Source organism: Alnus glutinosa, chromosome 2 (genome assembly GCF_958979055.1).
Source record: "Alnus glutinosa chromosome 2, dhAlnGlut1.1, whole genome shotgun sequence".
NCBI classification, from domain to species: domain Eukaryota; kingdom Viridiplantae; phylum Streptophyta; class Magnoliopsida; order Fagales; family Betulaceae; genus Alnus; species Alnus glutinosa.
The window spans coordinates 14601885-14612470 of record NC_084887.1 but is presented as its reverse complement, the minus strand read 5'-3'; the positions used below and the strand labels follow the sequence as shown (position 1 = coordinate 14612470).

Genomic DNA, 10586 nt, shown 5'->3' with positions numbered 1-10586 from the left:
CTCGGTTTTATCAAGCCAAACGCTTAGTTGAACCTGCAACCTATAAAAAGAGGTCCCTAGGCTTGAGAACAGCAAGAATTTGGTATTGAATTCCATTAGTGCTTAGAAAGTTATATTGTGAGATTATTGAGCTATGTTAATCTCGCTGAAGCCATTGTTGTGTGTGCTGTTGTTACGCTGATCTGAAATCTATCTTAGGGGTTGGCCCTAAGGTAAAGGATTCCATTGAAGACCCCTTTCAGGTAGGAGACCTAGTTGGGAGGCGTTCGTGTTAGGCTACATGTTATAGTGCAAGGTATGACCACTACATCAGGGGTATGTGAGTGTTACTATTTTGTAACTAGTCTTGTCTTCTGAATAGTGGATATCCTGGGTTTGGCTGCCCTAGAGTGGTTTTTCTCATATCGAGTTTCTACTTCGTTAACAAAATTCTTGAGTTGTTTAAATTCCGCATTGATATTATTTTGTTAACACTTTGTGCACACACACACACTTGATTATATTAGAAGTCAATTGAATATTTCATTCTCTAAATGACGCATCCACCCCACACTTGATTTCGCAACGTACATCTTGTGGCACGCACAAACTTTCCAGGCCAGGATAAGGAATAACATAAGTTACCCACAGCACCTTCTTACTTCCACGTACTCACGAGTTTTTTTTGCCTTCTTGTCTTCTTTGGTTTGCCAATTATGGAAGGTACTACTGGTCTAAAAATCTGCCCTGCCCCTACACGTCCAGACTTGGAGGGAAATCACGTTTATTTTTGGTGCTGTGTCTTGCTCGGTTTGGTGCCTCAAATCTTGGAGAAAATACGTGTTTCTTTTGGTGCTTTCTTTCCTTCGTATGTTCTATGCTGCCAGTTGGCTATTGCAAAATCTTCATGGGTTCTGTTCTCCTTCCTTAAGAAAACATGCTTTAGTTCACGTGCATGGCTGGGTCTTGGCTTGGAATGAATATGTGTATTGTATCACTCACGCTCTAGCTGCTGCTTCAATGCATAGGAGGAATCTTGTGCCAGTTATGGAAAGAATGAGCTGGAGAAGAAATATTGTTCCCATTTGCTGCCAGCTTGGAGAAATGCGTGAAGATTGAACATATCCCACGCACGTTTGATGTCGGTTTAGGAATATATAATACACTTAAAATGCCTCCACACATCTAGGTGTTTGCTGGTTTTTTATTTGGAAAGAAATCTCTTGGTTCGTGTGTCTCTCTAAGCTACGCGCCAGGTTTGGAAAGATGTTAAGTGTTGATTTGGTTCTCCTTATGTGTGTTTGGTCTTAATGCACTCTCTCGAAGATGCCAAATATAGAGAAAAGAATCACGCGTTTCTCTTTCAGTTTGGCCCAAAATTCCTTCCTTAATTATTTCCTTCTTAATGGCAGCCATGCACTTTTAGGAGCATATCATGACAGCTCATGTTGACGTGTGGTGTTTCTTTGCCGCCACATTTGGAAAGAATTAGTGTCTTCATTTTGTGCTTCTCTTCACGTCTCTCTTGGCTCTAGATTTCAAAATAATGCACACAATAGCGCCAAAAGACCTGCTGTCATTCTTTGATGTATTTTTATTGGAATGTTTCCATTCCACTTGCAAGGACCACAAAAATGCTAAACTAATAAAAAATATTAGAAAATAACAATGCTTAAGGTTTAACAAATGCATATTAAGGGGTCCAGATATACAATATTTGGCACTCATCAGCTAGTGTGATTTGTAATACTTTTATGATAGCCATTCTTTTATCATGTATAACTTATGCTTAAGCCTTAAACAGATAGACATTAATTGGCTCTTTTGTGTAATGGACAGTTTGTAATTATGATGTTGACTTCCACGATTAGAGTTTGTATTCTGCTGCGTGAATTCTATTACTATTGAAAATTAAAATGACTTCTAATTTATCAAGTGTGTGCAATAGTGTGCAACAAAATATCCCAATGCGGAAAATAAAGAAACAGATATTTTGTTGACGAAGTGGAAACTCAATTAAGAGAAAAACCACTCCGGGATAGCCAAACCCAAGATATCCACTATTCAGAAGACAAACCTAGTTACAAAGCAGTAGCACTCACATACCCTTATGCAGTGGTCGTACCTTGAACTCTAAAGTGTAACCCAACACGAACGCCTCCCAACCAAGTCACCTACTTGAAGGGGTCTTTAATGGAATCCTTTACCTTAGGGCCAACCCCTAAGATAGACTTCAGTTTTAGCACAGCAACAGTACTTGGCAACGGCTTAAGAGAGACTAAATTAGCACAATAACTCTACAATATAACTCTCTAAGCATGAAGGAATTCAATACCGAATTCATGTAGTTCTCAAGCCTAGGGACCTCTATTTATATGCTGCAGGTTCAAATGAGCGTATGGCTTGATAAACCTAGGTGCTGTCCGAACGATAGACATAAGGTGTCCAAATGGACAACTGTACGATTGGCTTTCCAAAATTTTGCAAAAATTCTTTCTTGATTTGAGCCATGTCTGAACGGTGTTGCCCTGTCGTCCAGACTATCGCACTTCAGCTGCACGCAGTTTCCATATTAAGGCTTCGCGCATCCAAACCAAGGGAATGGTCGTCCGGACGTTTGATTTGATGCACGCAATTTCCATATATGTAGCTCGCGTGTCCGAACCATGAATGCTGTCGTCCGGACGTCTGAATTTTGATGTGCAACTTGCCTTATGGATGAGTTGGTCCGGACAGGAATGCACATCGTCCGGACGGTTGTAGCGATCTTCCCATATCTGTGTTTTGGAAAGAAATCCCATAGCTGGTCGAACACTAAGTGCCGTCTGGACGTGTGGCTGAAATGTCTGGACGGATGCAAGCTAGAACAGTTTGAAGCTTCTCAACACAGAGGAAGGTTCGGACAAAAAGTTCTCGTCGTTCGGAATGATGACGCTTTGGACAATTGACGGTATATCACGTCGTCTGGACGGATGTTGCTTGACTGGTGAGCGTCCAGATGGAATACCACATTGTTAGGACGGATGCAAGGTATTTGACAACACTGTCTTGAAATCAACACAGAATCATCTAGAAACATATTTCTAAAGAAGACTTCTTAAAACTGACCGAACCCCTGATTAAAAGCATCATTGTTTATGTTACTGACTGATGAGTGTCTAGGTGTTTCGCCGTTCGGATGATAAACTCAGGATCCGACTCTTGCTAAGCTGTAGACTTTGCAGAGTCTTCTTGGAGTCCGAAAATTCCTTCTTGACGCTTGTGACATTGATCTTGTCATAATAAAGCCATTTCCATATCAGAGAAAAAAACTCTGAATATTTGAAGACTCTGAACTGATACGGCATCCCTATGAAATCAGCAACATTACATAGAAGTGATTTTGTCCAACAGAATGCAGCCAACACAAAAACTAACAACTATGATATATCGGGTACAAGTTAAAGAATACGTACTATGAGTTGGCCCAGTGACACGTAGTCATGCCACTGTGATGACTCATTTGTATGTTTTCAAAAAAAAAAAAAAAAGGGTCATCATACATTGCCAACCGAAGATGAATTATACTTATTCTTTAATAAAGTAATTTCTTGTTTATTTATAACATACATAGAATGAATTTCTCTAATTAAATTTGATTAACCATTGATTAACCATTGATGTGCAGATAGTAGTGAAGTCAATACTCTACTCTTTCTCTATCTTATATTTTAATTATCTTTTATGTTTATTTTATGCACTTTAGTCAAAAACAAAATCAACAAATCTTTTCTTTAGTTATATTTAATCTCATCAACTTGATTGTAATGTCCCAAATTTTTAAATTTCGTTTAAAAATAAAATTTTGTTGATAAACGTCTGTGATTAATTAGATGACTAGAAATGCAATAGGACACGCAGAGAATATTTTTAAAGTCCTAGAATCAAAGACAATAAATAGATAAATATTGAATTGTGCCACATCCAAACGTGAATTTTGTAACGTCCAGACGGCCTTAAATCGTCGTGCATCCGGATGGCATGTATTTGGGCATACGTCCATTAAAGGGACGCCTGTCCAAACGGCACATGAGGTTCGTCCGGACTGGGCCTGCTTAGAAATGGACAGAACGCCCATTTCTTCTTAGTTCCTCCGAAAATCCTCCCCTCTCTCTCGATTTTTCACACCTAAACTGTCAATCCACGAAAATCTATCAGTCCAAACTCAAATCCGACTCTAGAAATGTAATCTATGCGTATGGATCTACGTTTTGACTGGTCGTTTTGACGTAAATTGCGAAATTCATATTTTTGGATTTTTGGGTAAAATCTCATAAATGTGAGTTTGATCCTATTGTTCTTTAGGTATTTGGCTACTAGGAGGTTCCTTGAGGCTAACCAAATCTCAGATTTTGGTTTGTGAACTTTAGGTAAGATTTCTCTAATCCTAACTTTTGGGTATAATTATTTAAGTAGTATTTTATGTGATTAACCCTAAGTGAATACCCATGGGTTAATATCATTGCAATTAGATTAGCATTTTAAATTATGGGTATGTGTTTTGAAACCCTAGAATTTTATAGGTAATTTAGGACATAGCCTTTGAGCGATTCAAAGTGCTACTTAGTGCAATTAATAAAAATGAAACTAAATTGGTGCATGTTATTGCGTTTTAGTTGCGCTTTGCGAGTTGAACTTAGAGCCGTTGGATTTGGTGTGCGAACGGCCTAAGGTGAGTATTCTACTCACTGAGGAACCCTAGGAACTTAGATTTACATTTTTGGTACTTGGTTGTACATGATTATGGAATTTGTTTATAAAATTATTTGTGATTGAGTTGTGATATATTGGATTGAGAATTGTAATGAGAAATGAATGTTGATGAAGCTTGGTTGTATATGATTATGGAATTTGTTGATAAAATTATTTGTGATTGAGTTGTGATATATTGGATTGGGAATTGTAATGATAAATGGATGTTGATAAAAACTGGGTTGTGTTATGGTTATGGGATTTTGATGAAGATATATATTGATGATTGAGTTTGTGAATTGTTGAATTAAGAATCATGTTGAGATGGTTGAAATTGATATGTTGGAATTGTTAGGGATTGAATAACATAATGTTGATTATTTATATATGTGTGTGTGTGTGTGTGTGTGTGGTGGAATTGTGGATGTGTGTTGAAGGAAAAATTGTTTGGAAATACATGTGTAATAATAAGGGTATAGTGAGGTTCTTTGGTATAATGAGAACTTGTAGTTGATAGATGATAACCCCAGTGTTGTAGTATCTGGCACAGTGGTAGGCCATAGGGTAGTAGCTCTTGGTTGAGATGTGTGCCTTGAGGGTTGTAGCTTTACAGGCAGAGTTGACGATAAGCCTAGATTCATACCTCTAGCACTTGTGAGTTGTGTGCACCGTGGGTAGTAGCTTTATGGGCAATGTCGATAGAGGTAAGCCTAGAGTTGTAGCTCTAGCACTTGTGAGTTGTGAGCCCTGTGGGTAGTAGCTTTACGGACGGTGTTGATAGAAGTAAGCCTAGAGTTGTAGCTCTAGCACTTGTGTGTTGTGTGCCCTGCGGGTAGTAGTTTTACGAGCGGTGTTCTGGTAAGCCTAGAGCCGTAGCTCTAGCACATGTGAGTTGGTATTCTCAGGTTCTTTTCGTAAGCCTAGGGTTGTAGCCTCTAGCTGCAGAGTTGGTAAAATTTAAAGTATTTCTTTTGATATGTGTGGAATATTGTTAGTAGAAACCATGATAATATATAAGTGTGTGATGAACAGCGTGACTTGTACTTCATAATGTGTTGTTGTGTGAACTTAACGATTTGTGAATAATGCTATTCAACCCTGCATGCATTTATATTTGTGTATATTGTATACTTAGTGAGTTTTATACTACTGAGGCCTCAGCACTTCTTATTGAGGCAGTGAACTCACACTTTCACCCATATGGATGTGGCTATCACCAAAACCGTATAGATTGGGCTTCTTTGGATGCAGATACTAGTGATGCGAAGGATGACTCTGTTGCACACTATGTGGAATACTAAGACTAAGCACGTTGCTTGAGTCGTAGGGGTGTCAGACTCGGATGGTCCCCTTTTGTATATTTTGTATATGGCTTGTAAAAACCAAGAAATTAAATAGGGGATTTAGTAATTAATAAATCGTATTTATTAAATAAGATGGATTAATATTAGATTCTAACTGATGTTTATGTTATTGAAAATAAAATAAGTTTAAGATAAAATAATAGAATTAGAATAATAATCATAGTGGGTCCTAGTTGAATGAATAACCAATTACGTTAATAAAAGCGTCGTTTAAATTCATGCGGGGTCGAGTGTTAATTATTAAATGATAGGATTTTAATAAAGTAGCGTCCTGCTATAATTTAGAAAAAGTTGGGATTTTAAAATAAAAAGAAAATCTCATCCCACCATGTGTCACCAATGAATTGGCTAGAAGAAGATTACATCATCTTCTCCAAACCACTAACAATGGGACATGTGTCCCACTCATCATCTTTCTTCCCTTTCCCTTTACCTTTCTTTTTCCTTCTTTTTCCCCCTTATCCGAATCCTCCACCCGCACGCCCTCACCCTTTCCTTTCTTTCTTTTCTCTCTTCTTTCCTTTCTTCCTCTTCTCTCCTTCTCCTCTCTATTCTCTCGCACGCACCAGCCCCCACCCCTTCACTCCATCACACACACACTTGAGTGTGGAACTGAAGGACAGAACGAAATCATGTGGGCAGAGAGACTGAGATCGTGAGAGATGCGGAGACTAGACCGTGAGGGAGCCGATTTCTAGTGTAGTTAAAGGATATTTTGACTAGCCGGAAGTCAGCTTTTTGGTGGGCCTTCGATGGGTCGACAATGGTAGAACCAAAGGAGAACTTCTAATGGGTGAATTGAAGTGATTTCCAGTGATTTTCATTGGATTTCCAATAGTTTTGAGAAACTTTGAAGAAGGTAAAAATCATCTTCACTTTAGCTTTTAGATTTGGATTTTTGGATATGGTTTCCTTTGATTTTCTATTAGAATCGATTGGATCTTTTTGGTGTGTGGAATTGCTAGAGTTGTTTGGGTCTTGGCAGATTGGTGTATGGATTTTAGTTTATTGATTGTTGGATTTTTCCCCTGTTTTGGACCAGATTAATTATGGAAGCTTGGGTTATTGTTGGGTTTAGTTTAGGTAGAAAACCTAGGGTTTCTACTGTATTTTTGGGGGATTGGCCGAATGGGTCATTGTAGAATTGATTTTCATTAGGTTTTGATTTACTTCTAGTTGCAGATTTTGGGTTACTAATAGGTTTATTTAGTATGTTGATGAGTGTTTGATATTAGGTTTTGATTTGGAGTAGTTTAGATGGGCTGACTATGATAAGTTTCATTGATTTGGGTTCTACTTGGATGAAATGTATGGAGACTTTCTTGCCTTTGTTTTGGTTGTATGGGTGTTGTAAGGTGACTACTGAGATCGATTTGGGGTTGCTTCGGTGGGAACCTATTGGGCAAATTTAGTGTGAGAGAAGTTTTGTTTAATGGCTCTTTGGTGTGTTGGCCGAATGATATTGGTATTAGGCAGTTGATTTTCTGAGGAGATAAAGTTTTGGTGAAAAATGGACTGATTTGGAATGATTTTGATGGGCTTAGAATTGTTGTCCCTTGGCTGGCCATGTTGATAGAGGTACTTTTGAAGGGGTGTTTTGTTTGGTTAAATTGGTTGTTAAAGAAGAGTTGAAGTTTAAATGTTGAAGTTAACGTACATAGGTCCTTTGTTATATGACCAACTAGGGATAAAAGTTAAAATTTGGTTACATGATATTGGTAAGGCCAAATGAGATGAGGGCTTAAATCAAATAAATAGATTCACATAAATTGCAATAAGGGTTATTAAGTTAACATGTTAAATAAGATTAGGCTCTATAGTTTAAGTACTCAAGTATATATGTAATAAAAGAATAAGAGTTGAGTAGATGACTAGTAATTAGCAAGGATTAAGTGTTAAGAGTAATGCTTAAATGAGAATGCTTTAAAATAGTAAATTGTTCAAATAGCCTTAAGACAACAAATATAAAATAGTGACATTATAGAAATACATAAATAGGCTCCAAAGTCTATCGGTAACGTAATTAGGTGATTAATGTACTTACCTATGCAATATAAAATACCTAAGTGCGTTATGAGGTTATGCTTAGCTTAATAAGCATTCTATACATATATGTACATGTATATGTATATGGACCGAACACACTTAGCTTAAATGGATAAACAACTATAAGGCTTATAGTAAATGATAATAAGGTAACTTGATACCTAATTTACCTATCCACGTACACCAACCGCTTAAGTGTATCATTAGATTAGGTTTAAGCTTGTTAAGAATTGCATGTAAATAATGCTAAGTCAATACATAAGCAATAAGCTATAAAAAGACTAACAATAATGACAATATGAAGCAACGATAATAAGGAGACAAATAAAATAGCAAACGTGTCTTAAAGATTAAAGGGGGATAAAATATGAACCTAAACCTAAGTGTTAACCTAATAGTAGCTAAAGGTGTCGAATTAGCTTTACAAGCGGGTTATACGACGTGTGAGCACACGGGTAGTTAGATGTCATAGAGTATGGGATTCAATAGTGTAGTCTAACGATACCAATGTTTGCAGGATCGTGTCCGGATTGGAGGCTTTATTTGGTTCTCTAATGTAGAGTCCAAGTGACTAGCATCCAAGGGAATGTTCAAGTCAAGAGTCCAATGCAGCCAAGGTGAGCATTCTACTCATTTAGAAGTATTATTTTCATATATGATGAATTGCAAAATATATATTTTTTACAAACTTGAACCAATGGTATGTTAATTATAATCTGTTTTGGATGATTTGAGTACTTTTGAGTATATTGAAATTATGATGATGTTTTAAAGTATGAATACAATATGTGGAGTTTGAATGAATGGTGTGACTGTATGCTATGGTTAGGAGTTTTGAAAATTGTGATTGCAATAGAACATGAATGTGATTTTAGAGTGAGTATAAAGTTTGGGAACATGATGTTTATGAAATTGGGGCATGAATGAAAGGTGTTTGAATTGATTTAAAGGGTATGAATGTGTGCTGTGGTTAGAATTTAAATTACTTAAATATTGTTTGATGAATTGATGTGTTAAACTGTTTATGGAATCTTATTGAAAGCATGTGTTAAAGCATGATCATGGAATTGGAAAAGATGTGTATTGTTTTAAGGCATGAAGCATGAGCATATAAATGCTGAACATGGAACGAAGTGAGGTTTACAACCCACAGGAAACGGTAATCTCAAAGGGACAAGTCCCAGGGGCAAGCCCTATATAGTAATTCTCAAAGGGACAAGTCCCAGGGGCAAGCCCCATACAGCAATCTCAAAGGGACAAGTCCCAGGGGTAAACCCCATACAGTAATTCTCAAAGGGACAAGTCCCATGGGCAAGCCCTATACAGCAATCTCAAAGGGAAAAATCCCAAGGGCAAGCCTTATACAGTAATTCTCAAAGGGACAAGTCCCAGGGGCAAGCCCCATACAGTAATCTCAAAGGGACAAGCCCCATACAGGAAAACTTGCATGAGCATGTATAGCATTGTTTATATGAATGTGATGTTTTTATATTATGAGTAGTTTTACTAGACGTATTAGTATGCATAAGACTCTCAATGGGAAAGAACTTATGTATATCTCTATCGGATGGTTGCATGATTTAAATGCCATTGTTTTTAAGTCTCATTGAATCAAAAGTGATATAGTAGGTGAGGATGTATGTAGTTGTTTCCAACAATGGAACTTCTACATATAAATCTCAGCGGCATAGTATGCTTAAAATGTTTTCTATTAGTCAGTGTTTGTTGTATCAGCTATGAGGGTTTTTCAAATAAAAGTTTATAAAATTGGTAGCTGTTATAGTGTACGCATGACTAAAAAGGAAAAGTTGGTTCTTTACGAAACTCAATAAATAGTATACCTCTGAGATCTTCGTGTATTTATTTATGCTAAGATGGCGGGCTCATAATTCCACCTATGCGGTATACTATTATGCAACCCCCGCAATCGTGCCAACTCTAATGTTGTGACCGAAGCTCGCCGTGATGATCATAATTGCTGGACCACGGGTATCCACTATTTTATAGGTTTTATTTATGGTTTGTGTCGCTTGTGTCAGTTGTTATTGTATAAGTCATTTCTGTTATGTAATTAATATGTGTCTGATTTGAGGAAACACTTAAACAGATAGATGTGATATGGCTCTTTGGTTATGATTAGATCGTAGTAGAGTTTATATTGTGATTTCCGCTATTCAGGTTTATGTTTTCCGCTACATAGTTGAATACATGTTACTCTGATTTACCAGGTACATATTATGGGGTATGAACTATATATTGGCTTTGCGACACATCGTCGTGCCACTGTGAGGACTCGTTTATATTTGTATTAAAAAAAAAATGGGTCCTCACATGGCTAGTGTGACTTGTAACACGTAGATGTAGCCATTCTTTTGTATGCATAATTTATGCTTAAGCCATAAACAGATAGACATTAATTGGCTCTTTTGTGTAATGGATAGTTTATGATTATGATGTTGACTTCTG

General features: G+C 37.1%; 1 long non-coding RNA gene across 1 annotated transcript; it reads left to right on the top strand.

The window, feature by feature from the left end:
- The first annotated feature begins 6554 nt into the window (after nucleotides 1-6554).
- LOC133861931 (uncharacterized) lies at nucleotides 6555-10284 on the top strand. Its single transcript, XR_009899089.1, has 3 exons — nucleotides 6555-6933; nucleotides 8638-8737; nucleotides 9995-10284. It is a non-coding gene; the product is annotated as an uncharacterized LOC133861931 (long non-coding RNA).
- Nucleotides 10285-10586: the final 302 nt, after the last annotated feature.